Source organism: Callithrix jacchus, chromosome 13 (genome assembly GCF_049354715.1).
Source record: "Callithrix jacchus isolate 240 chromosome 13, calJac240_pri, whole genome shotgun sequence".
NCBI lineage: Eukaryota > Metazoa > Chordata > Mammalia > Primates > Cebidae > Callithrix > Callithrix jacchus.
Window position 1 is genome coordinate 110,152,903 of NC_133514.1, and position 25,731 is coordinate 110,178,633.

Below are 25,731 nucleotides of genomic sequence, written 5' to 3' on the forward strand. Positions count from 1 at the left end.
ACTACCATCTGCAACATAAGAGGCATACAGTTTAAATTTACAAATTCATAAGAAAAATATGGCTATATGGAATATTCAAATGTGTCCTGTGGTCATCAGCATACCTTGGAAATATTGAAAGCACTGTTCATCTGAAATTAGTTAATGAACAGGAGCTCTTTCCATTTTCTTTAACTGTGGCTGTGTCAATCAGGATTGATCAGAAGAGCAGAATCACTATGCCTGAAATATAAAAAGGAACTTGTAGGCTCATGAGTATAATCCCAGCACTTTGGGAGGCCGAGGCAGGTGGATCATGAGGTCAAGAGATCGAGACCATACTGGTCAAAATGGTGAAACCCCCGTCTCTACTAAAAATACAAAAAAATTAGCTGGGCATGGTGGCGCGTGCCTGTAATCCCAGCTACTTGGGAGGCTGAGGCAGGAGAATTGCCTGAAACCAGGAGGCGGAGGTTGTGGTGAGCCGAGATTGCGCCATTGCACTCCAGCCTGGGTAACAAGAGAGAAACTCCGTCTCAAAAAAAATAAAAAATAAAAAGAAAAAGAAAAAGAAAGAAAGAAAAAAAGGGACTCGTCAAATGATTATAAACTTTATACAATGGTGAGAATGGAGTAAACAGTCTGTGTTAGCAGACTATGCTTCTGTATTTATGCTGGGGACTGAAGTCAGCAAGGCAGGTAGTCAAAAAAGAGAGAATACTGTGAAACGCAGAAAACCAAGCAGGAACCTACAGCAATGAGTTTAGACCCATAAACGTAGACATCAAATCTCTCACTGACTCTAGTTCTCCTATTGAACCTGGTTGGTATGGATTATTGAAATGATATTAAGTATTAATAAACCGACTTGGGGAAAATGACCTATTAATCATGTGAAATTTTCCTTTTCAAGAACCAGGCATGATTTTCTAACTGTTCAACTCTACTTTTGTCTATTAGGAGTGTTTTAATGTTTTCCTCCTATAGATTATGTACATTTCTCATAAATTTTACTCCTAAGTATTTAATAATCTTTGTTAATGTTGTAAATGGAATCACTAACATTATTTTCTCTAACTTGTTATTGTTTATATATAAGAATACTATTAGTTTCCGTACATTAGCTTGTGTTTGTAAAATTTGCTGATTATAACCACTAAGGAAAATACATCAGAATGATTACTGGTTATATTGCCGTTAATTGTTTCTGATAATTGTTTTCACTGAATTTAAATAAATATAAAATTCTTAAGTTTTAAAGGAGGATAAATTGCTATCTGACTTTTCTTAGTAACACTGCAATTAGTAATCTTAAAAAGGTGTGTTTTAAAATAGTAAAATGTGGTAAAAACATTTACATAAAGAATTAAATAATATGCTTAATGAACTTCCATATTTTTTACATTTTTCCAAGTTAGGAGTCTTAATTTTACATTTCTATTCTCACTGTAGTTTTTCATAATAATGTCGTTAAGTAATAAATATCTTTTAAATCAATGTTATTTCCTGACAATAAAGCTCCTTTTTATGTAATATCTACTGAAAGGTCTTCCCTCTTAGTTGGTCATTAATTTTATATGAAATAACTGTCATCAGCTAGCTAAACCAGTAAATATTTCCAAATATATTATAAATTTTGAAGCATTATTTATTGTAAAAATACCTTCAGATATTTTATTTAGATTCCAGAGGTTTAAAAGCAGAAAAGTACATCTTGTTTTAATTTGACAATTACTTTCTTTGGTTGTGTTTTTTTTAAAGACTCAGTCCTAATAATCTTCCTTTCAAAATGTCTTCCAAATATAATATTTTATTCATAAGGAACAATTAAGGTTTTTCAAATTTTACAGACAAATCCCAAATCCCAAATTTTCACTCATTTTGAAAGTATTTTCCACTGAAAACATGTCAAGCAATTCTCAGTACATCCAAACACCTCAGTTGCTAAGCAACTGCTAATGAATTTTCCACCAAAAAGGTTTCAGACCAGGTCTTCAACATATCAAATATTCACACAGCCCTTGATGCCTTTGCAAAATGTCCCTCTATTGTAGCATGAAAAAGTTCCTGCAAATAATAAGTAGAAGTTACTGGTTACAGCTATAATGTTAGGGGAGAAAGCATGCAAAAATCATTTCAGTTTGCTGTTTTTGAGGCTTGGCTTCTTTTATTACATTTTCACCTAAGAAAATGTAGATAATTTAACATCTATATGGAAAGACTTTATTGTCTTAATTAATGTAAGATATTTAATTGGAAATCATTTAAATGTAAATATATTATAAGGCTATTTGAAAATAAGTACAACATATCTTTTTATAGAAAGTGAATTTTTCAATAGAAGTGATTTTTCTTTTCTAATGTTAGTATTTCATACCACAGATATATATTTTGAAAAGATACCTATTCATTATATATTATCATTACATGCTAATATTACATATTTGCTATTCACTACTTTTAAATCAGATATATAATTTTACATTTAGCATAATAGTTTTTTAATAGCTTAAGATTTAAATATCTTGTTTTAATAAATATTGAACTCTAAGAATAATGCAGTTAATAATATTCTTACTGACTTGCAAGAAATACATCTACAGTTTTAGAAATTTTTCTCATATATTAATAAAAAATGCATCATTCTTTAATGGAAGGAGAAGAAAATTAGTTTTGAAGCTATCATGTAATAGCTGATTGATTTTTGGACAAGTAATATTGCTTACCATCAGTATCCTTATCTGTAACATTTTTTAAATTGGAATAAGGATATTACCTTCAAAGGATTTAGTATTATTAAATAAAGTTATAGTCATAAGCATACTTCATAAACTTCACATTGATATGTACATTATGTTTACTTTAAATTGTACAATATATTGGTTTTTCATTGAATTAATTACTAAATTACATTATAGTATTGCATCATAAACATCATGAACATTGATAAATATATTAAGTTTCCACATATACTTATGAAAATGTCAAATAATTCTGCAACTGTACATTCAGGAAGAAAGAATCCCTTCAATGCCTAGTTAGTTGAGGATTTTTAACACAAAGATATGTCGAATTTTCAAAAGGCTTTTCTGCATCTATTCAGATGCACATGTGTTTTTTCTTTAGTTCTGTCTATGTGATGAATCACATTTATTGATTTGCATATGTTGAACCAACCTTGCATCCCAAGGATAAAGCCTACTTGATCATAGTAGATTAGCTTTTTAATGTGATACTGGATTTGGTTTGCTAGTATCATGTTGAGAATTTCCACATCTATGTTCATCAAGAATATTGGCCTGAAGTTTTCTTTTTGTATTGAGTCTCTGCCAGGTTTTGGTATCAGGATGATGCTGGCCTCAAAAAATGAGTTAAGGAAGAATTCATCCTCTTCAATTTTCCGGAAGAGTTTCACTAGGAATGGTAGCAGCTTTTCACCATACATCTCATCAAATTGGACTGGGATCCATCTGGTCCTGAGCTTCTTTTGACTGGTAAGCTTTTTATTACTGATTCAATTTTGGAACTAATTATTGATCTGTTCAGGAATTCAATTTCTTCCTGATTCAGTCTTGACGGGCTCTTTGTGCCTAGACATTTTTGCATTTTTTTCTAGTTTTTTAGTTTGTGTGCATAGAGGTGTTTGTGGTGGTCTCTGAGGGTATTTTGTGTATCTGTGGGATCAGTGATAATGTTCCCTTTGTCACTTCTAGTTGGGTTTATTTGGATCTTCTTTCTCTTTTTTTGAATTAGCTAGTGGTCTGTTTATTTTATTAATGTTTTCAAAAAGCAGCTCTTGGAATCATTGATCTTTGTATGGTTTTTTGTTTCTCAATGCCCTTCAGTTCAGCTCTGATTTTGGTTATTTTTTGTCTTCTGCTAGCTTTGAGGTTTCTCTTGTTTCTCTCATTCCTCTAGTTGTGTTGTTAGGTTGTTAATTTGAGACATTTCTAATTTTTTAAAGTAGGTGTTTAGTGCTATAAATTTCCCTCTTAACAATTCCTTGGTTTTGTCTCAGAGATTCTGGTATGTTGTGTTTTGTCCTCACTAGTTTCAAAGAATTTCTTGATTTCTGCCTTATTTTCATGATTTTCCCAAAAGTCACTCCATAGCAGGTACTTCAATTTCCATCTCATTTACAGTGTTGAGTATTTTTAAAGTATTGACTTCTATTTTTATTGCACTGTGGTCCAAGAGTGAGGTTGGTATGATTTCAGTTATTTTTAATCTTCAGAGGATATTTTATGTCCAATTGTGTGGTCAATTTTAGAGTAGATGCCATGTGGTGATGTTGCAGAATGTGTATTCTGTTGTCTTGGAGTGGAGAGTTCTATAGATCTCTATTAGGCCCATTCGGTCAAGTGTTTATTCAGATCATGAATATCTTTGTTAATTTTCTGCCCTAATAGTCTGTCTAATACTGTTAGTGGGTTGTCAAAGACTCCCACTATTACTATGTAGAAATCTAAGTCTTTTTGCAGGTCTCTTAAGAATTTGCTTTATGAATACGGGTTCTCTTATGCTGAGTGCATATATATTGAGAATAGTTAGAATTCTTGTTGAATTGGACACTTTCCCATTATGTAATGCCCTTCTTTGTCATTTTTGATCTTCCTTGATTTAAAGTCTGTTTTGTCAGAATTTGAAATCGCAACTGTTGATTTGTTTTCCATTGGCTTGGTAGCATTTTCTCCATCCTTTTATTTTAAGCCTAAGGATGTCACTGCATGTGAGATGGTTTCTGCAGACGGTATGCCACTGGGTCTTGTTTCTTGATGTAGCGTGCCACTTTATGGTGGCATCAGCCTGTTTATATTCAAGGTTGATATTGCTATGTACTGTCATCATGTTAGCTGGTTACTTTGCAGACTCATTTGCTTGGTTGCTTTATAGTGTCTATAGGTTCTGTACTTAAGTATGTTTTTGTAGTGGCTGGTAATGGTCTTTCCTTTCCATTTATAGTGCTCCAATCAGGACCTCTTGTAAGGAAGGTTCAATGATTACAAATTCCCTTAGCATTTGCTTGTCTGAAAAGGATTCGATTTCTCCTCCACATATGAAGCTTAGTTTGGCTAGAGATTAAATTTTTCACTGGAAATTCTTTTGTTTAAGAATACTGAATACAGGTCCCCAGTCTCTTCTGGCTTGTAGGTTTTCCGCTGAATGGTTTGCTGTTAGCTTGATGGGGGTTCCCTTTATGGGTGTGGTCCTGTCCCTTTTCTCTAGCATACTTCAACATTATTTTTTCTTTCATTTTGACGCTGGAAAAATCTTGCTATTATATGTCTTGGGGGTGGTATTCTTTGGTAGTATCTCTCAGAGGTTTTCTGCATTTCCTAAATTTGAATATGGGTTTCTCTAGTGAGGTTAAGGAAGACTTTTTCATGACGATATTCTGAAATAAGTTTTCTAAGTTGCCTGCATTCCCCCGACCTCTTCCAGCGATGGCAAAGAGTCACAGATTTGGTCTCTTTACATGATCCCATATTTCTCAAAGGTTTCATTTGTTCTTTTTAATTTTTTTTTTCTGACTTAGGAAAAACAGTCTTAAAGCTCTGAGATTCTTTCCTCAGCTTGGAAAGCTGCAGCTCTGGGGTGAGCTCAGCCTTTATGTTCCCTCACCCTCTTGGAGGCAGCATGGGAAAAGGCCTTGGCGGTGGCTGTGGCAGAGGGCCTTTGCTTGTCTCCTGGGGCTCTACCCCAGAGAGATAAAGAGCTATTATCAGTGCCATCAGCCCAGGGTAGGGTGGCTGCACTGAGTGTCTAAGCTGGTGACAAGCAGGAGGCGGGAGGTGGTCATGGTGGAGACAGACTGGCTTCTTCAGGTTAGGACTTGCTAGAAGTGTGGTTAAGGTACTCTGGGTCTTTTCTCCTTCCCCAGTGCAAAGGCAGTGCCACTGCAGTGACAGTAGCAGCGGGCTTTTGGCTGCCTCTGGGAGCTCCACCTCAGAGATGCAGAATTGATGCTAATGGGCACATTAAGTTGGGGGGGAGAGCTGTAATGCTGAGTGGAGCCCCCAGCTCAGATAGGCTCTTTCTCCCAGCTCTTTATTCCCCAGGCAGAGGGCAGCAGGGCATAACAGCTGCCGTGGCTGTGGCAGAGGGGCTGTTTATTGCCTCTGGTAGTCCCTTCCCAGAGAGACACAGAGCTTCTCCCAGTAGATGTGTTCAGCTGGGGGTGAGGCAGGTGTTCTTCAATCTGGAGCCAGGGGCTCTGCCTGGTGAAGGGTCTGGGGTGGGGAAGTCGCAGGGAACTCCTCTCCCTATGGTGGTTGCTGGAGGTTCTAGTGTTGCGGCCAGGCCCTCTGTTCCTTCCCAAGCCTGAGGGATAAGGGTGTCACGCCTGCAGCTACAATGGTGGAGGAATGGTGGGCTGTCTCTGGGATTTCTCCACAGAGAAAGACACAGCCACCTCCCACTGAAGTGCAGGTGGGGCAAGGTCATCATGCTGCAGCCCCAGGCCAGAAAGCCCTGCCCAGTGAGAAGTAGGGATGGGGACCCACATGAGAAACAGCTGGGCTGTGCTGGGGGTGGGTACCAGTCCTTAATCACTGTGCATCTCCCAGAGGCTAAGGGCAACAGCAGACAGGGCTGTTGCAGCAAAAACAGTGGCCTGCCTCTCCTGGGAGTTCCTTCCCAGGGAAGTGCAGAGCTGCTGCCAGCGGAGAGCCCAGGCAGGGCTGGGCTACACTAGGGTCACAGACCAGTGGCTTTATCCTGTGAGGTGCACGGAAGTGAGGCCTGTGGTCCATCACTCTTCAGCCCTGTGGATTCCGCCCCATTCCCGGAGCTTCAGCGGGTGATGCTGAAACACCTGGAGATCCAGGGCTCCTCCATGACTCCATATGTACCTGAGCAACGACTCTGGTCATACTCCACAGCTTCACTTTCAGTCTGGAGGCCCGGATGGGATGAGATCACAGGGGAGCTACGGAGCCCACAGTTGCAAAGGTCCCTGGTAAAAGTGTGGGTCCCCAGGGACTCTCACTCACTCACTGATTCTCCAGTTTGGGGGTCCTCCCCTGGCTGCTTGCTATTCCCAGGTGGACGGTACTCCTGTCTCACTCCTCTCTGTTCTCCATGAGTCGAGTTGTTTCCTTGTTGAATCCCATTGTGTCCACCTGGATGGTCCAGTTGAGCTAGTATTTACTCACCCTCTCCGTGAGAGCCGCGCACACGAGCTGCTTCTAGTCAGCCCTCTTGGCCCTGCCCCCCATTTTGGATTTTCTATCTGCTTGCACTATCGATAACTGACCAAGGAGAATTGAATCTCCAACTATAACTGAGTTAATTTTTAAATTCAGCTCTGTCAGTTTGCTTTCATGCATTTTGCAATTCTGTTATTTGCTGTAGACATATTTGGAGTTTTATATCTTTGCATTCAACTTACCTTTTACAGTTTTAAAATGTGTCAATATCAATGACAAAAAAATCTTAAGATAGCAATATAGAAAATGACACATTACATACAGAAGAGCAATAAAATGGATCCCTGTTGATTTGCCACAGAAAATAATGAAAGCCAGAAAACAATGACAAGTCATACTTAAAGTTCTTAAAAACAAAAACTTGTCAACATATATGAAAATATTACATAATCCTTTAGAAATCCTTTACTTAATCCTATATAAAGATATTTTCAGATAAACATTAGGCAAAAGCATAAATCATCAGCAGGAGTTTACTTCAAATAATGCTAAAGATCTGCATAGTTTCAGAAATAATAAATCTGTGGATAAATATAAAATATTAAATTCTATTTATTTTTCATTTCTTTAGGTAATTGACTTTTTAAAGTAAAAATAAATATTTTTGAGGTAAATGGAATATACTGTAGTAAGATTCTTATACATTGTAAGTCTTCATTCAACTTTATTGATAGATTTCTGGAAACTGCAGTTTTAAGCAAAACAATGTTAGATGAAACCAATTTTACTGTAGGTTAATGAATAAAAACAAGAATTAAGTTTCTACAGCATATTACTGGTTACAAATACATTACCAAGCTTCTAAATAAAGACAAAAACACTTCTAATACTAAACACTAAAATAAATGTATGCTATGCATACATCTAAGAAAGATTAATAAAAAAAAACAAGCAGGATCATTATTTTCCCAGTAAATTCCATTTTACAGTTGCAGGTGGCTGGAATCTACTCAGGTAGCTCAGGATGCAAGGCCACCAAGGCTGGACAGGACACCATTGCACGGTAGGACATGACTCCCATGCACACCCACAGTCACTCCTACTGGGTCAGTAGAGACACACCAGTTCTCCTACATGTGCACATCCGTGGGATGTAGGAAGAAACTGTATTACATGGACGACACTCATGCAGACATGGGGAGAACTTTAACTCCAACAGACAGTGGCCCCTGGAGAAAGTTGATTTTTTTTTTCTCATCAGTATCATAACAAAACTATGTTGAACAACATGACATTGAGGACTTCCTATATATGGAAAATGGTCTAATTTTAATTCAAAACATATTGTAACATGAAAAATATGTATTATAATCCCTATGGCAATTACCATAAAATAAAAAGAATTGTGAATAATAAACTAAGAGGGAAGCTCGAGTCAAAAGCTAAAAACAAAAAATTTAAAAATGGAAAAATAATACATTTAAATACAACCATATATCAGTAATTACCTTATATGAAATTGATTTTTAAAAATACATGAAAGTATTAGAACACATTAACAGATTAGAGAAAATAAATCTTTGATTATTTCAGTGGCTGCATATTAAAACAAGCACTAAATGTCACCATTCATTAATGCTGCAGGTTCTTAGCAAACTAAGAAAGGAAGAAAATTTTTTTATTGTACTTTAGGTTCTGGGGTACATGTGCAGATCATGCAGGATTCTTACATAGGTACACACATGGCAATGTGGTTTGTGGCCTCCATCTCCCCATCACCTACATCTGGCATTTCTCCCCATGTTATCCCTCCCTGACTTTCCCACCCCTTGAGTTGTCCCTCCCTGGCCCCCCGCAACAGACCCCAGTGTGTGATGCTCCCCACCCTGTGTCCATGTGTTCTCACTGTCCATCACCCACCTATGAGTGACAGCATGTAGTGTTTGATTTTCTGTTCTTGTGTCAGTTTGCTGAGAATTATGGTTTCCAGATTCATCCATGCCCCTACAAAGGACACAAACTTATTATATTTTATGGCTGCATAGTATTCTGTGGTGCATACATGCCACATTTCCCTTGTCCAGTCTATCATGGATGGGCATTTGGGTTGGTTCCAGGTCTTTGCTATTGCAAATAGTGCCACAATGAAAATACGTGTGCATGTGTCTTTATAATAGAATAATTTATAATCCTTTGGGTATATACCCAGTAATGCGATTGCTGGGTCAAATGGAATTTCTATTTCTAGGTCCTTGAGGAAGCGCCACACTGTCTTCCACAATGGTTGAACTAGTTTACACTCCCACCAACAGTGTGAAAGTGTTCCTATTTCTCCACATCCTCTCCAGCATCTGTTGTCTCCAGATTTTTTAATAATTGCCATTCTAACTGGTGTGAGGTAGTATGTCAAAGTGGTTTTGATTTCCATTTCTCTAATGACCAGTGATGATGAGCATTTTTTCCTATGTTTGTTGGCCTCATATATGTCTTCTTTTGAAAAATGTCTGCTCATATCCTTTGCCTACTTTTGGATGGGTTTGTTTGCTTTTTTCTTGTAAATCTGTTTTAGTTCTTTGTAGATTCTGGATATTAGCCCTTTCTCAGATGAATAGATTGCAAAAATTTTTTCCCATTCTGTTGGTTGCCGGTTCAGTCTAATGATTATTTCTTTTGCTGTACAGAAGCTCTGGAGTTTAATTAGATCCCATTTGTCTATTTTGGCTTTTGTTGTCAATGCTTTTGGTGTTTTAGTAATGAAATCCTTGCCTATGCCTATGTCCTAAATGGTTTTGCCTAAGTTTTCTTCTAAGGTTTTTATGGTGTTAGGTCTTATGTTTAAGTCTTTAATCCATCTGGAGTTAATTTTAGTGTATGATGTCAAGAAGGGGTCCAGCTTCTGCTTTCTGTACACTGCTAGCCAGTTTGCCCAACACCATTTATTAAACAGGGAATCCTTTTCCCATTGCTTGTTTTTGTGAGGTTTGTCAAAGATCGAATGGTTGTAGATGTGTGGCATTGCCTCCAGGGTCTCTGTTCTGTTTCATTGATCTATATCTCTGTTTTGGTACCAGTACCATGCTGCTTTGATTACTGTAGACTTGTAGTATAGTTTGAAGTCAGGTAGTGTGATGCCTCTAGCTTTGTTCTTTTTGCTTAGAATTGACTTGGCTATGTGGGCTTTCTTTGGTTCCATATGAAGTTTAAGGTGGTTTTCTTCTAGTCCTGTAAATAAGGTCATTGGTAGCTTGATGGGGATAGCATTAAATCTATACATTACTTTGGGTAGTACAGCCATTTTCACGATATTGATTCTTCCTAAACATGAGCATGGAATGTTTCTCCATCTGTTGGCGTGCTCTCTTATTTTGTTGAGCAGTAGTTCATAGTTCTCCTTGAAGAGGTCCTTTACATTCCTTATTTGTTGTGTTCCTAAGTATTTTATTCTCTTTGTAGCAATTGTGAATGGCAGTTCATTCTTGATTTGGCTCTCTTGAAGTCTGTTATTGGTGTATAGGAATGCTTGTGATTTTTGCACATCAATTTTGTATCCTGAGACTTTGCTGAAGTTGCTTATCAGTTTCAGGAGACACTGGGCTGTGATGATGGGGTCCTATAAATATACAATCACATCATCTGCAAATAGAGACAACTTGACTTCCTCTTTTCCTAATTGAATACCCTTTATATATTTTTTCTTGCCTAACTGCTCTGGCTATAACTTCCAATACTATATTGAATAGGAGTGCTGAGAGACAGTATCCTTGTCTAGTGCCAGATTTCAAAGGGAATGCTTCCAGTTTTTGCCCATTTGGTATAATATTGGCTGTAGGTTTGTCATAAATAGCTCTTATTCTTTTGAGATATGTTCCTTCGATACCTAGTTTATTGAGAGGTTTTAGCATAAAGGGCTGTTGAATTTTGTCAAAGGCCTTCTAGGCACCTATTGAGATAATCATGTGGTTTTTGTCTTTGGTTCTGTTTATGTAGCAGATTACATTTACAGACTTGAGTATGTTGAACCAGCCTTGCATCCCCAGGATGAAACCTACTTGATCGTGATGGATAAGCTTTTTGATATGCTGTTGCAATGGGTTTGCCAGTATTTTATTGAAGATTTTTGCATCTATGTTCATGGATATTGGCCTGAAGTTTTCTTTTTTTGTTGAGTCTCTGCAGGGTTTTGTATCAGGATGATGTTGGTCTCATAAAATGATTTGGGAAGGATTCCCTCTTTCTGTATTGTTTGGAATAGATTCAGAAGAAATGGTATCAGCTCCTCTTTGTACTTCTGGTGGAATTCAGCTGTGAACCCATGCGGACCTGGACTTCTTTTAGTTGATAGGCTATTAATTGCTGCCTCAACTTCAGCCTTTGTTATTGGTCTATTCAAGGTTTCAACTTCTTCCTGGTTTAGGCTTGGTAGGATGCAAGTGTCCAGGAATTTATCCATTTCTTCCAGGTTTACTGGTTTATGTGCATAGAGTTGTTTGTAGTAATCTCTGATTGTAGTTTGTGTTTCTGTGGAATCAGTGGTGACATCCCCTTTATTGTTTTTTATTACATCTATTTGATTCTTCTCCCTTTTCTTTCTTAAATATCTGGCTAGCAGTCTGTCTATTTTGTTGATCCTTTCAAAAAACCAGCTCCTGGATTTATTGACTTTTTGAAGAGCTTTTTGTGTCTCTATCTCCTTCAGTTCTGCTATGATCTTGGTTATTTCTTGTCATCTGCTAGCTTTTGAGTTTTTTGATCTTGCTCCTCTAGCTCTTTTAATTTTGATAATAGAGTGTCGATTTTAGATCTTTCCTCACTTCTCATGTGGGCATTTATTGCTATAAATTTCCCTCTAGACACTGCTTTAAATGTGTCCCAGAGATTCTGATACATTGTGTCTTTATTCTCATTGGTTTCAAAGAACATCTTTATTTCTGCCTTCATTTCATTGTTTTTACAGTCAACATTCAGGAGCCAGTTGTTCAGTTTCCATGAAGTTGTGCTGTTCTGAGTTAGTTTCTTAATTCTGAGTTCTAATTTGATTGCTCTGTGGTCTGAGAGAGTGTTTGTTATGATTTCTGTTCTTTGGCATTTGCTGAGGAGTGTACCTAGGTGCTCCTGTATTGGGTGAGTATATATTTAGGATCATTAGCTCTTCTTGATGCATTGATACTTTTACCATTATGTAATGCCCTTCTTTGTCTCTTTTCATCTTTGTTGGTTTATGGTCCATTTTATCAGAGACTAGGATTGCAACTCCTGCTTTTTTTGCTCTCCATTTTCTTGATAAATCTTTCTCCATTCCTTTATTTTTAACCTATGTGTGTCCCTGCACATCAGATGGGTTTCCTGAACACAGCAGACCTATGGGTGTTGACTTTTGTCCAATTTGCCTGTCTGTGTCTTTTGATTGGGGCATTTAGCCCATTTACATTTTAGGTTAATATTGTTATGTGTGAATTTGATCCTGCCATTTTGTTGCTAGCTGGATGTTTTGCCCATTAGTTGATGCATGTTTTTCATTGTGTCGATGGTCTTTACCATGTGGTACATTTTTGAAATGGCTAGTACTGGTTGTTCCTTTCCTTGTTTAGTGCTTCTTTCAGGAGCTCTTATAAGGCAGGCCTGGTGGTGATGAACTCTCTCAGCAACTGCTTGTCCATAAAGGATTTTCTTTCTCCTTTGCTTATGAGGCTTAGTTTGGCTGGATATGAAATTCTAGGTTGAAAGTTCTTTTCTTTAAGGATGTTGAATATTGGACCCTACTCACTTCTGGCTTGTAGGGTTTCTGCTGAGAGATCTGCTGTGTGTCTGATGGGCTTCCCTTTGTGGGTAACCTGACCTTTCTCTCTAGCTGGCCTTAGCATTTTTTCCTTCATTTCAACCATGGTGAATCTGATGATTATGTGCCTTGGGGGATGCTCTTCTTGAGGAATATCTTTGAGGTGTTCTCTGTATTTCCTGGACTTGAATGGTGGCCTGGCTTGCTAGGTTGGGGACGTTCTCCTGGATAATATCCTGAAGAGTGTTTTCCAGCTTGGATTCATTCTCTCTGTCACATTAAGGTACACCTATCAAATATGGATTAGGTTTTTTCACATAATCCCATATTTCTTAGAGGCTTTCTTCATTTCTTTTCACTCTTTTTTCTCTATTCTTGCCTTCTGGTTTTATTTCATTGAGTTGATCTTCAATCTCTGATATCCTTTCTTCTGCTTGGTCGATTCAGCTATTGAAACTTGTGTACGCCTCACGAAGTTCTCATGCTGTGTTTTTCAGCTCCATCAAGTAGTTTATATTCTTCTCTAAGCTGTTTATTCTAGTTAGCATCTCATCTAACCTTCTTCTAGGTTCTTGGTTTCTTTGCATTGGGCTAGCACATGTTCTTTTAGCTCTGAGAAGTTTATTATTACGCACCTTCTGAAACCTGTTTCTGTCAATTCATCAGATTCCTCCTGCATCCATCTTTGATCCCTAGCTGGTGAGGAGTTGTGATCCTTTGGAAGAGGAGAGGCATTCTAGTTTTTGCTGTTTTCATCCTTTTTGTGCTGGTTTCTTCCCATCTTAGTGGCTTTATCTACCTGTGGTCTTTGTAATTGGTGACTTTAGGATGGGGTCTCTAAGTGGATGTCCTTTTTGTTGATGATGAAGTTATTTCTTTCTGTTTCTTAGTTTTCCTTCTAACAGTGAGGCCCTTCTGCTGCAAGACTGGTGGAGGTGGACTCCAGACCCTGCTTGCCTGGGCATCATCTGCAGGGGCTGCAGAACAGTAAGAATTGCTGCCAGTTTCTTCTGTTATCTTCATCCCAGAAGGGTACCTGCCAGATGTTGTCCTGAGCTCTCCTTTATGAGGTGTCTCTGGCTATATAGGGGTTGGGGAGCTGCTTGAGGAGACAGTCTGTCCTTTATAGGAGCTCAAGTGCTGTGCTGGGAGCTCTGTTGTTCCATGCAGAGCTGCTGGGCAGATATTTTTAAGTCTGCTACAGCAGAGCTCATAACCACCTCTTTTCCCAGTTGCTCTGTCCTAGGAAGGCTGGCTTTATTTATAAGTTCCTGTTGTGCTGCTGCATTTTTCATGGATGCCCTGCCCCACAGAGTAGTCTAGTCACAGTCTGCCAGCAGAGGTGTTGCTGAGCTGCCAAAGGCTCTCTCAGCTGCTGGGTGAACTGCTGTGGTCCCAACAGACTGTCTCAGTAGTGGTGGTCACCCTTCCCTCCACTGAGCTGGACCATTCTTGGCTACATTTGCTGCAAAAATCTCAATCCAGAGTGTTTCATGTTGCTTGTTTTGTGGGGGTGGTACCTGCTGAGCCAGATCACCTGGCTCCCTGTCTCTGCCCCCTCCCTTTCAGTAGAATGGGCATCTCTGTCTCCCAGGTGTTCCTGGTGCCAGTTGAAATGGCCACCCTGATTTGTGTGAGTTTCTGTGTGCCGACTCAGCATCAGCTGAAACCACCCTGCTGAAAGCTCATGGTGCTTTTCTTCCCAGGAATCTCCTGGTCTGTGGGCAATGCAAATTTGTTTGGAAATGCAGTGGGCACTCACTCTCAGCATTGTTCTTGCTAGGAACTACACTCCAGAGCTCTTCCTTTTCAGTCATCTTGGATCTCCCCCCAAAATAGAAAGGAAGAAATTTTTAACCTGATAGAATATTGATATGGTTTGGCTGTGTCCTCACCCAAATCTCCTCTTGAATTCCTACATGTTGTGGGAGGGACCTAGTGGAAGGTAACAATCATGGGGGCAGGTTTTTCTCATGCTTTTATTTTGATAATGAATAAGTCTCATGAGATCTGATGGTTTTAAGAAAGGGGAGTTCCCTCACACAAACTCTCTTTTTGCATGCTGTCATCCGTGTAAGACATTACTTAGTCCTTCTTGCCTTCCACCATGATTGTGAGGGCTTACCAGCCATGTGGAACTGTAAGTTTATTAAACCTCTTTTTCTTCCCAGTTTCAGGTATATCTTTATCAGCAGCATGAAAATGGACTAATACAAGTATACTGGGAGGAAAAAGCTACATAAAACATTATACTTACTAGAAAAACATTTAGAGCACTCTCTTCAAAGTCAATCATACCAAAAATGATGGTGATATTCAAAATTTTATAGTGGTCCTTGGGAAAACAAACACTAAACAAGAAAAAGGAAACCCTAAGATGTATGTAGAAATAGCCAACATTTTGATTCTTAGATTATTGGTCATGCACATTGTAAAAATGAAGGAAATGCAAAAGACCTTTAGAACTATTTAAATAAAATGGCATCCAACAACAAACAAATTTAAAGTGATGCACCAGCATAATGGATCAGTGTTGGACTGGTGATTAGCACTAGTAGAAAAATTAAAATTTTAGCAAAATAACAAAAAGCTCTGATATCCTTTAGAATAAATCTAATAAAACACACAAACTGTTTATAAAGAGAATTCTAGAACATTATTGAAATTCTTAAAACAGGACCCAAATAAATAAATATTTTGTGGCTACTGACTGGATGATATCATCAATTCTCTCTAAATCAAACAACAAACTTAAAGGATTTTATGTTAAAATGGGGTTTCTTGTAAAATTTGACAAGTTGTTGCAAAGAAATATATCAAGAAGCTCAGAAAACCCTAGTAATTAAGACACCAATGTTAGCACAGGTAGTGCTAAGATAAATCATGCTAATGAATTGTCAAGGAATGAACTGAATAATATACAGATAAATTAGAGGAGTAAGAGGGTAAGCATAGGACCTTAGAGGTTCTCCTTCCTTTATTCTTCATGACATGTGCAGGACAAGAATGAGATTACTAAGTGTGCAGGTATTTTACTTTTGCCCATTTCCTTTGCTTTAGCTCTTGTTTCGCTTATTCTTCTACTTTGCAAGAAGTTCCAGCACCAAATATTTTACTGTCATTGTTTCTTATCTTTTTCTTAATCAGATTTTCATTGTGATGAGAGTGACTAGCTTTCTTCTAGGTGGAGAATTAATATGTGGATTGGTGTGTTGTCTGGTTATTTAGTTTTCAGTTGTTTTATGAAAAGACAATTTGTGGCAGACACCACAGCTGCATTCATCTTCAGTGCTCTTCTGTCTCTTGATGCACTGCTAGACCACCTTTCCAGGCTCCCTTACATTCAGCTGGGTCAAGTAAACAGTTATCATCAAGGTGATATGAGTGGAAGTGAAGTGTCTCATCTCCAAGCCAAGGCACTTAAGGAAAAGAAAAAGTGCCCTCTCCATTCTGTCTCTTATCTCTCTCTCTGGCCATATACTGGGGAACCCAATGGAGTACTCTGATGCCCTAGAAAGCAAAACCATGAGTTGAAAGGAGCTTGGGTCTCTGAAGACACATCTGGAGCCATCTCCTACCAATTGACATTACACTTAGCTTTTATCAAACTGAGCTTTAAAGGTGGTTTGTGTCACCCAACATCATCTAGCAGACTGTACTCTCTTAGAGAAAAATGTATCCCCAAATAAAATATATATTCAAATTGCTAATAGGGTCTTAATAAATGAAAGGGAATATTCTGAAGTAGGAGTAACATAAGTATTTGGTACTATATATAATCATAAAATAAGAGTGTTTTTCTAAGTCAGAAAAGAGGTAAAAAGAAAAAAAAAACAGGTATGATGATATTGAGGTTTGTTTTGTACAATTCTTCCTGAGTGGGCATGTGGAGCATATGAATGAAAAAGGTAATGCAACAGTATTGATTCTCTGCCCCTTTTTGGTGCAGGGAAGAAAGGAAAGATGAGTCATCTGGTCACTTTCAGTAGCAAAATCCCAGGTCACTTTGCTCCCAGCAGAAAAATATTTGGATACAAGGCCTATAGAAATGGATTAAGACAGAAATTGATAACATTTAACTTGTTGACTCATTCCTTTCAGTTATTGTTTTTTTTTAACCCACCTTCAAAATTTTATTTTTTAAAAAATAGACTTTATTTTTAGAGAAATTTTTGATTGACAGAAAAATTGAAAGCTAGGCATAGACATTTTCCATATAATTTTTGCCCCACAAGTGCACAACCTCTCCCATTATCAACTTCCCTGACCAGAGTATTACATTAGTTACAACTGGTGACCCTATATTAACTCATCACTGAAAGAAAAGCATAATTGTTTCTTTCTTCCCTCACAAATCAGGGTTTTGTGCAGTGTTCCTGACATGTTCATCTCCCTGATCTTTCTATTTAAAGCATCAATTATTTTTTCTTAGTTTTCTTATATTTTTGCTTATTTTTCTATTTTGCAAGAAGTTCCAGCACCAAATATTTTGCTGATATTGATCGTTATATTCTTCTTAATATTATTTGCATTGTGATGACAGTGGCTGGCTTTCTTCTCAGTGGAGAAGTAACGTGGATATTTCTGGTTTAAAATTATTTTACCAAGATTTCTTCCCCTTGTGAAAGAAACAGAATGCATTCTCTCAACAATTAATACTCTATAAACTATATACTCTGCTTCCTACACATGTGTAAATACTCCTCCAATCTGACTGCATAACACTGCATCAAATAATACAACTATTGTACATGTGTCTGTGATCAGAGTTAAAAGATTAGTAGTGGAATTATTTTTGGTCATATTTATATTTTTTCTATGAAACTTATGTTCTGCGGGGGTCTTTATTTTATTTAACTGAAGAAATGAAATACCAATTCAGAATCACTGCCTGACCTTGACTGAAATAACTGACACAAATATAAATGCATTAATGCTGTCCTCAGAAGACAGTCATGCACATTAGAGTGTTCAGAAATAAAGATAAAATGAATATTTTAGGAAAGAGAGGAAAAAGCATCAAAAGTTTACCGCTGGTTATAGTTATCTATGGTCAAACAAACATCGATAGTAGTTTTGAAAATTTCGTATTGTCATACTAGCTTTGCAGTAATATTTATTTTCTACCCTATAAATGATATATGTAAAAAATATTTTTTAGAAATAAGTAAGCAATAATTCACCTAATCCAATAAATTCTTTGTAAAATACTCATATGTCCTTGCTACTAGTCAGCTCATACATATGCAGACATCCACTGGCCTTTCCCTTCTATTTTAGATCTGTTACATTTTGCACTAAATTGCATTTCATGTTCCTTAGAAGTCAAACTCCAGCTTGAAATTTCTGCGGGTAACTGAAAAGCTTATATTCTCATAATTGTCTCTGATTATGTGCTCCTGCCACCTCCTAGTCACGCTATGATCTCTGCTGCTGTGAGTCAAACATTCTGTTCAGCTTTCTGATTGAACTCATTTCCCTCCTTCTTTCTCCCTCCCTCCCTCCCTTCCTCCTTTCACCCCTCATTCATCCCCACCTATTTGTATTCTTGTACATATTTGTTTAAAAATTATCAATTTCTCTCTATCATTTCAGTTACATCACAGGTGTATCTTCCACTTATACATATATTCTGATTCCTCAATTAGTTTTTTCTTTTATTAATACAGTGTTTTGAAATTTGTCTCAATTTCAAAATGTAGAAAATTGTAGGCTCTCTCCCTTCCTTCCTTCCTACCTTCCTTCCTTCTCTCTCTCTCTCATTCTCTTTCTTTCAACAGAGTCTCACTCTGTCACCAACTCTGTAGTGCCTTGCTGCGATCTCAGCTCCCTGCAACCTCCGCCATCTGGGTTCAAATTATTCTCGTGTCTCAGCCTCCTGAGTAGCTGGATTGCAGGTGCCTTCCACCACACCTGGATAATTTTCTTTTCTTGTATTTCTAGTAGAGATGGGTTTCACCATGTTGCCCTGGCTGGGCTGGTCTCAAACTCCTGACCTCAAGTGATTCTCTTTTTGCTCTTTCTTTCTTTGTAAATTTTATTGTGATCTGCTAACATGATTTTCATGTTTTCAATCTAGTCATGTGTTGAGGTTTGCTTTCAAAACAAGTGTGTACTTTTACACGATTCATATATAGTTGAAAACAAATATGAATTCTTATTTGATGAGGAGAGTTCTGGCAGTTCTATAGCTTGAGCACAGTGGGTGACAGGATAAGATCATGGGAGCTAAGCTGTATCTCCCCTTATGGGACATGAGCTTTTATTCTCTATAGGTAAGAAGACTTTGAGCATAGGATGATATGATCTGACTTATATTTATGAAATAATTGCATTTATTGCGTTGGAAAGGGCTAAAAGCAGGAGAATAAGTGAAAGCACAAACACTAGCTAGGAGGCATTTGCATATTGCAAGTGAGAAATACTTTATTGGACTAAGCTGATTAAGGAAATTACAAGATGTGGTTGAATTCTGAATACATATTTATGCATACATTATGAGATTTGCTTAAGATGTGTTTGTGCTGTGTGAAGAAAATTAAGGAGTTAAAGTTTTGTTGCTGCTGCTGTTTTCTTGTACTGAGGTTAAAGTTTCTATAAATCAGTGAGAGATAAAAGGGTTAGCTGAGAAGGAAGGATCAGTATTTTTCTTTAGGACATGCTAAGCTTAAGATGTCTATTAGCTAGCCAAATTTACGATTGGAAATAAAAGTCTTTATTAGAATAAATGTCTTGGTGATTACATAAAGTTTTGAGAATACAAATAATGTTATAGGATTGTATGGGATTATGTAGGTTGTGAAAGTAGAAGAGAAAAAGCTCAATGGCCAAGTACAATGAGGGGTGAGTGCATGGATGAGGAGAGTGAGAGGTTCTAGCAGCCAAGTGGGTAGAGAGCTTCAATGAAGAGGGAGAACGAACAGTTTTGCTACATAAACACTCACTAGTTATGTTTTAGCTCATCTTTATCCAAATGTCTAACATGTGGACTGGCAAATTGAGAGCTCAGAAATGTTTATTGAATGAATAATATAAATTCTGACAACACAAAAGATAATGTTATGTAGATATTTACACATATTATTTTAAAATATTTCAAATTTCTAACATAGAGCACTAAGCCATCGTGTATTTCACACACGGAGGAAATAAATTAATCACCCTCAGAAAACATAAATGAAAAATTGTAAAGGAAAACAAAAATGTCATTTTATGTTAAAATTGCCTTCAAGCAAATAGATGATAGACTATAAAGAGGGAAAATCTCCAGAGCTACTGTAACTTTCTCTTATCCATCAAGAATCATAACTGATGATTTTTAAAATCTGAAATAAAAGAAATGCACAGTAATGCAATAAACAGAATAGTTTTTCTTTCCTCCAGAATACTAGCAAGGTAATACTCTTGATAAAATATTGCACCCTAAATTAGAAATAGGAAAAACAGAAATGTGAAATAATAGCACTCTTAGGGTGGGTGATGGCTCAGGGGGACTGGTCTGTATGGAATAGACAGGAGAGATATTGGCAATTTAAATAAAAACACCCTTGGCTGAAATTAATTCTGAAGGAATTTAGACACTTGTTCTTGCAGGTGACAATATAATTGTGCATGGATTTGAACCAATCAACTATTTCTGTAGAGTAGATGCCTCTATTCAAGTATGGAGAACAAGCTTTTCTGGAAGCTGCTTATAATAATCAGAAATAGTGACATCAATAGCATTCATATGCTAATTAGAATTTTTCCTTACTATCTGGTATGAATATTAGCTAGTTTTCTGTTTGACCTATGTAACTCCAGGGTATTTGCCCATTTTAGTTACAGAATCACACAAGGGAAAAAGTAGACATCCTGGTTGCTTATGTAGGTGTGCTAATTTTCAAGCCAGTGTGATACAGTTGAGAAAAATAATTGAAATTTGATTTGCTTGTATTCACGAATAAAAAGCAATACAAGTAGGAAATAGGAGTTTATAACACACAGATTATTCTCAGTGGTACCAAAAACTGACTGAATTGTGACTACTAACTTAAAAGGTTATGCATTTTGTCTATATTGCTTATGCTTTGAAGATGAAAAAATATCAAATGAAGAATGGGGTTAGCGGCAAAGCTCAGCCTTACTTATCATATATTCATATTAACAATGAAGAAAATGAAATGAACCTCAACAATAGTGTTAAGCATCCAAACTGAAAACTTGTTGAAAAAATATAACTGTCAGTTATAAAAATAGTATTTAATAAGAAAAATTTCTATTTTGTTGTCAAGTGCATAATATGCATATTTTAGTTTTTGCTAAAAATAATCTAGTGCTGAGAGAGTTGTCCAAGAAATTTTATGAGCATGATATGGTAATTTAAAAAAATTATCAATACATAAGAAAAATGTGGCATATAATTTATAAAGACAATAAACTCTGGGAACAACAACAAAAATGTGTGATGTATTATGGGAAGAAACATAAAACAAATAATTAGAAAAGTGATGAATAAAATTATTTCAAGCAAGTTATAAAATGCTAAATATTAAGATACTATTTTATGGTTGTAAACCATGAAACATGAATAATAGCTCTTGTCTTATTAAGGGGTTCACAGATGCTAAAATATTTCTAATTGAAAATATTTTGAGGGTGTATCCAAAGACAGTAACTGCAGAGGATTACCACATTTTAAAAAACTTCTTAGAAACACAGGCAATACTTATTTGAGAGTGCATGAAAATCACAATGACATAGCGATGCATCCTAATCCTAACAAATTGCAATAGAAGATCTTTTAAAAATTATGTCATCCTATATTCCTTTTATTGGGCATTCTTTATGTTTGAGCATAAATGAAGGAGCATATATCTGCCTTGAAAATGTACAAAGTTTACTTTACTCAACAATGGTAGAAATATTTTCAATTTCAGTGAAATTTCCCTATATATTGCAAATAGATTTAGAAAAGAAAAATTTGAAACCAATGTCAACTCACAATGGGTCATTAAGGTTAGTGTTACTAGGTCCCTCTCTCTCTACCCAATGTGCACATGTATGTACATACAAACAATTATTTAGAGGCTGCATGCTAAGTTTGTTTATAAACTATTGATGATATTTTCAAATATATAAATTGTATACAAAATATATTTTTAAATATGTACTTTTAAATTTTGAAGAAAACCATTGCTTTCATCAAATAATATTGAAAGCAAAATGCAATACACATAATGCCCTTGAAAGCATCAAAAGAGTTAAAATATTCTTTGAAGAAAAATGAAATGGATTTTGCCCATATAACACAGCATTGGCATTAATCAAATTGCATATTCTTTTTACTTGTCCATTGTGGCAAAAAGCACATAACATGAAGAAAAGCCTCTTCAGTTTTTAACTATACAGTATTGTTAATTATAAGCACAATGTTATATAGCAGATTACTGGAACCTTTTTCATTTTACATGACTGAAATTCTATACCTAGTGAACAGCAACTCCTCATCCCCCGCCCCCGACCACCCCAAGCAAAAATCATTCTCTCTTACGTTTCTATGAGTTTGCCTATTTGCATACCTCACGTAAGCGGAATCATGCAGTATTTGTCCTTCTGTAACTGGCTTATTTCATTTTGCATATCATCAAGGTTCATTTATGTTGTCATATTTGCTAGGAATTCCTTCTTTTTATTGCCGAGTAATAGTTTACTTTATGTATATGACACATTTTCTTTTTCCATTGAGCCATTGATGAACATTTATGTTATTTCTACCTCCTGGCTATTATGAATTATGCTAATTCATAAAAATGTACTTCATAAATGTAATTCATAAAAATGAAGTACAAATATATCTTCAAAATCCTGATTTCAGTTTTATTCGCTGTATACCCAGATGCTGGATTCCTAGACTAAGTGGTTTTTAAATTTTTGAGAGGCTTCCATACTGTTTTCCGTAGCAGCTGCAACATTTTGCATTTCCACCGTGAGTGCACAAAGCTCCAATTTCTCCACTTGCTCTCCAGCATTGCTGTTGTTGCTGTTGTTGAAAATGGCCATCCTAATAAGTGTTAATACTTCATGGTGACTTTGGTTTTCATTTCCCCAATGATTAATGATGTGGAACATCTCTTCACATACTTACTGGACATTTGTATGTCATCTTTTGAAAAAGGTTTGTTCAAGTCCTTTGTCAATCTTTTTCATCAGATTGACTGGTTTCTTTGTCTGGTATCATGTTGTAGGAGTTCCTCATTTTTTATATTAATTCTTTATGAGATATATGGTTGGCAAATATGTTCCCACATTATATAGGTTGCCTTTTTACTCTTCGCATTATATCCTTTGCTGTGCAGAAGTTTTGTAATTTGATGTAAATCCCACTTGCCTATTTTTACTTTTGTTGCCTGTTTCTACGTATATTTTTTTGGTGCTGATATTTTGTATCGTTTCATATCCAAAAAAGCACTGCCAAACAAATGTTGTAAAGTTTTTTACTATGCTTTCTTTTAGGGTTGTATAGCTTTAGGTCTTATTTTTAAGTCTTGAGTTCATAGTTGCTCCTTACAGTTCTTTTAATTTCTGAGAATTCAGTGTCTCCTCATTCACTTCGGATTTTATTCATTTGGATCTTTTTTTCTTAGTTATCTAGCTAAAGTCTTAACAAATTTGTTGATCTTTGTAAAAGAAACTACTCATTGCTTTGAATTTTTAAAATTGTTTTTTCTGTTCTATATTTTATCTATTTCTGCTGGAATTTTAATTATTTCCTCCCTCTGCTAGTTTTAGACTAAGTTTGTGTTTCTTTTTCTAGTTCCTTGAGGTGTAAAGTCAAGTGGTTTGTGATATTTCTTCCATTTTAATGAAGATTTCATTCACTATAAACTTTTCTCTTAGTAGTGATTTTGTTCTTTCCCATTAATTTTGGGATATTGTGTTTTAATGTTTGTTTGTCTCAGATATTTTCGAATGGATTAAATTTAATGAATTAAATATAGAGTAGCTGAATTAAAATAAATGCAGGATCCAACTAGATGCTGACTATAAGAGACTCTTTTTGTTTTAAGGTTACATATATGTTAACAGTGCAAGAATAGAAAAATATATTTAATGCAAATGATAACCAAAAGACAGCATGTGTGGCTATACTTGTAGCAAGTAAAATAAACTTTAAGTCAAAAACTATCACAAGAGAAGAAAAAAAGACATTATAGAATGATATATCATTCCTGGGTCAATTAACCAAGAAGATACAACAATTATAAATATCTGTGCATCCAACATTAGAACACCAAAACATAAGAAAACTGGAAGGTAAAATATATGACAGCACAGTAGTAGTATATAATTTCCATATTCCACTTATTATTTAAGTTACAAAGAGGTCATCCTAGACGAAAATGATTGGTTTCCTTATAAAGAGAAGAGACAGAGACATAGATATGCAGAGGAAAAATACCACACAGAAACAGAGCTAGAGATTGAAGCCACAGAAAACATGGCCCTGCTGATCCTTTGATTTTTAGACTTCTAAGCTTCAGAATTGCGAGACAATAGATTTCTGTTCTTTAAGCTACCTAGTTTGTGGTACTTTATTCCAGCAGTTCTAGGAAACCAATACAATAGCTAACCAACATACTGATGAAAAAGAACCTTTTGGACATACGTTTCCTTAACAGGAAATGATTTTTAAAATGACTTACATGGATTGCATCAAATTATCTCTCTCTCTTTCTCTCTCTCTCTTTTTACCCCTAATAGTGTATTTAGTAGATTTTATTAAAGTTTGCCTAAGTGAGTAAAAAGAAAAATACAAAAATAACTTCAAATTAAATAGTAGCTATCCTTTGACTTAAAATTCTTTGGACATTGATGATTTTTTTTCCTGTCTTCTTTATTCACCCCACTTATTTCTTGGTGGGCAAGAAAGAATATAATAATTACCCTCCAATGCATATTCATATCAACAATTGTGTATTTTTAACTGTTTTTTATTCTGCTATTTGTAAGCATTTCCCACTTAATATTTGTAAGCATTTCCCACTCATTAAACATTTTAAATATTACTATGTGGTATTTTTTAGTGATAGTATAGTATGCCATTATATTGATGGGTGGCTTTCTCGTGAATGGTTGAGCACCATCTCCTCTGTGCTGTTCTCATGATAGTGAGTTCTTAGAAGATCTGGTTGTTTATAAGTGTGGCACCTTCCCCCCTCTCTTTATTGCTCCGACTCTTCCCATGTAAGGCACCTGCTCCCACTTTGCCTTCTACCATAATTGGAAGATTCCTGAGACCTTCCCAAATGCAGCAGCCACCATGCTTCCTCTACACCCTGAAGAAATGTAAGCCAGTTAAACCTCTTTTCTTTAGCTACTATCCAGTCTCTGGTATTTCTTTACAGCAATGCAAGAACAGAGTGATACATCCCTGATCTAAGGAAAAACGTGTTCAGTCTTTTATCATTAAGCACAATATGTTTTGTAAGATATTTTTTAAAAGTACCTTTTCATATACAAAGTTTTTTTGTTTTGTTTTACTTTTTGATCATTCTTGCTATTAGTGGGAATTGAATTTTGTTAAATGCTTTTCCTTATTTTATTAAAACAATGTTTTTCTTTTTTGTGCAAATTTGTGAGCTGAAGTTATTAATTTCCAGATGTATATCAAACCTAGAATAAACACCATTAGGTCATTATTGATTATCTCATTTTATAGTGATGAATCTCACTTGTTAATACTTATTAATTTTTTCCCATGTTAATGAGGAAAGAACTTTTTCTATATTATATTTATTTGTTCATTTTTCAAGTTAGATATGGCAGCATCGTAACGGGGGGGCAGTG

The 25,731-nt window shown here is 36.1% G+C and overlaps 1 long non-coding RNA gene across 1 annotated transcript in view; it reads right to left on the minus strand.

The window, feature by feature from the left end:
* Positions 1–25,731, minus strand: part of LOC108587903 (uncharacterized) — a 44,811-nt gene that overhangs the window by 2,762 nt on the left and 16,318 nt on the right. The window contains exon 3 of the long non-coding RNA XR_001906678.4: positions 105–222. This is a non-coding gene — a long non-coding RNA (uncharacterized LOC108587903). The remainder of the gene's footprint in view (positions 1–104; positions 223–25,731) is intronic.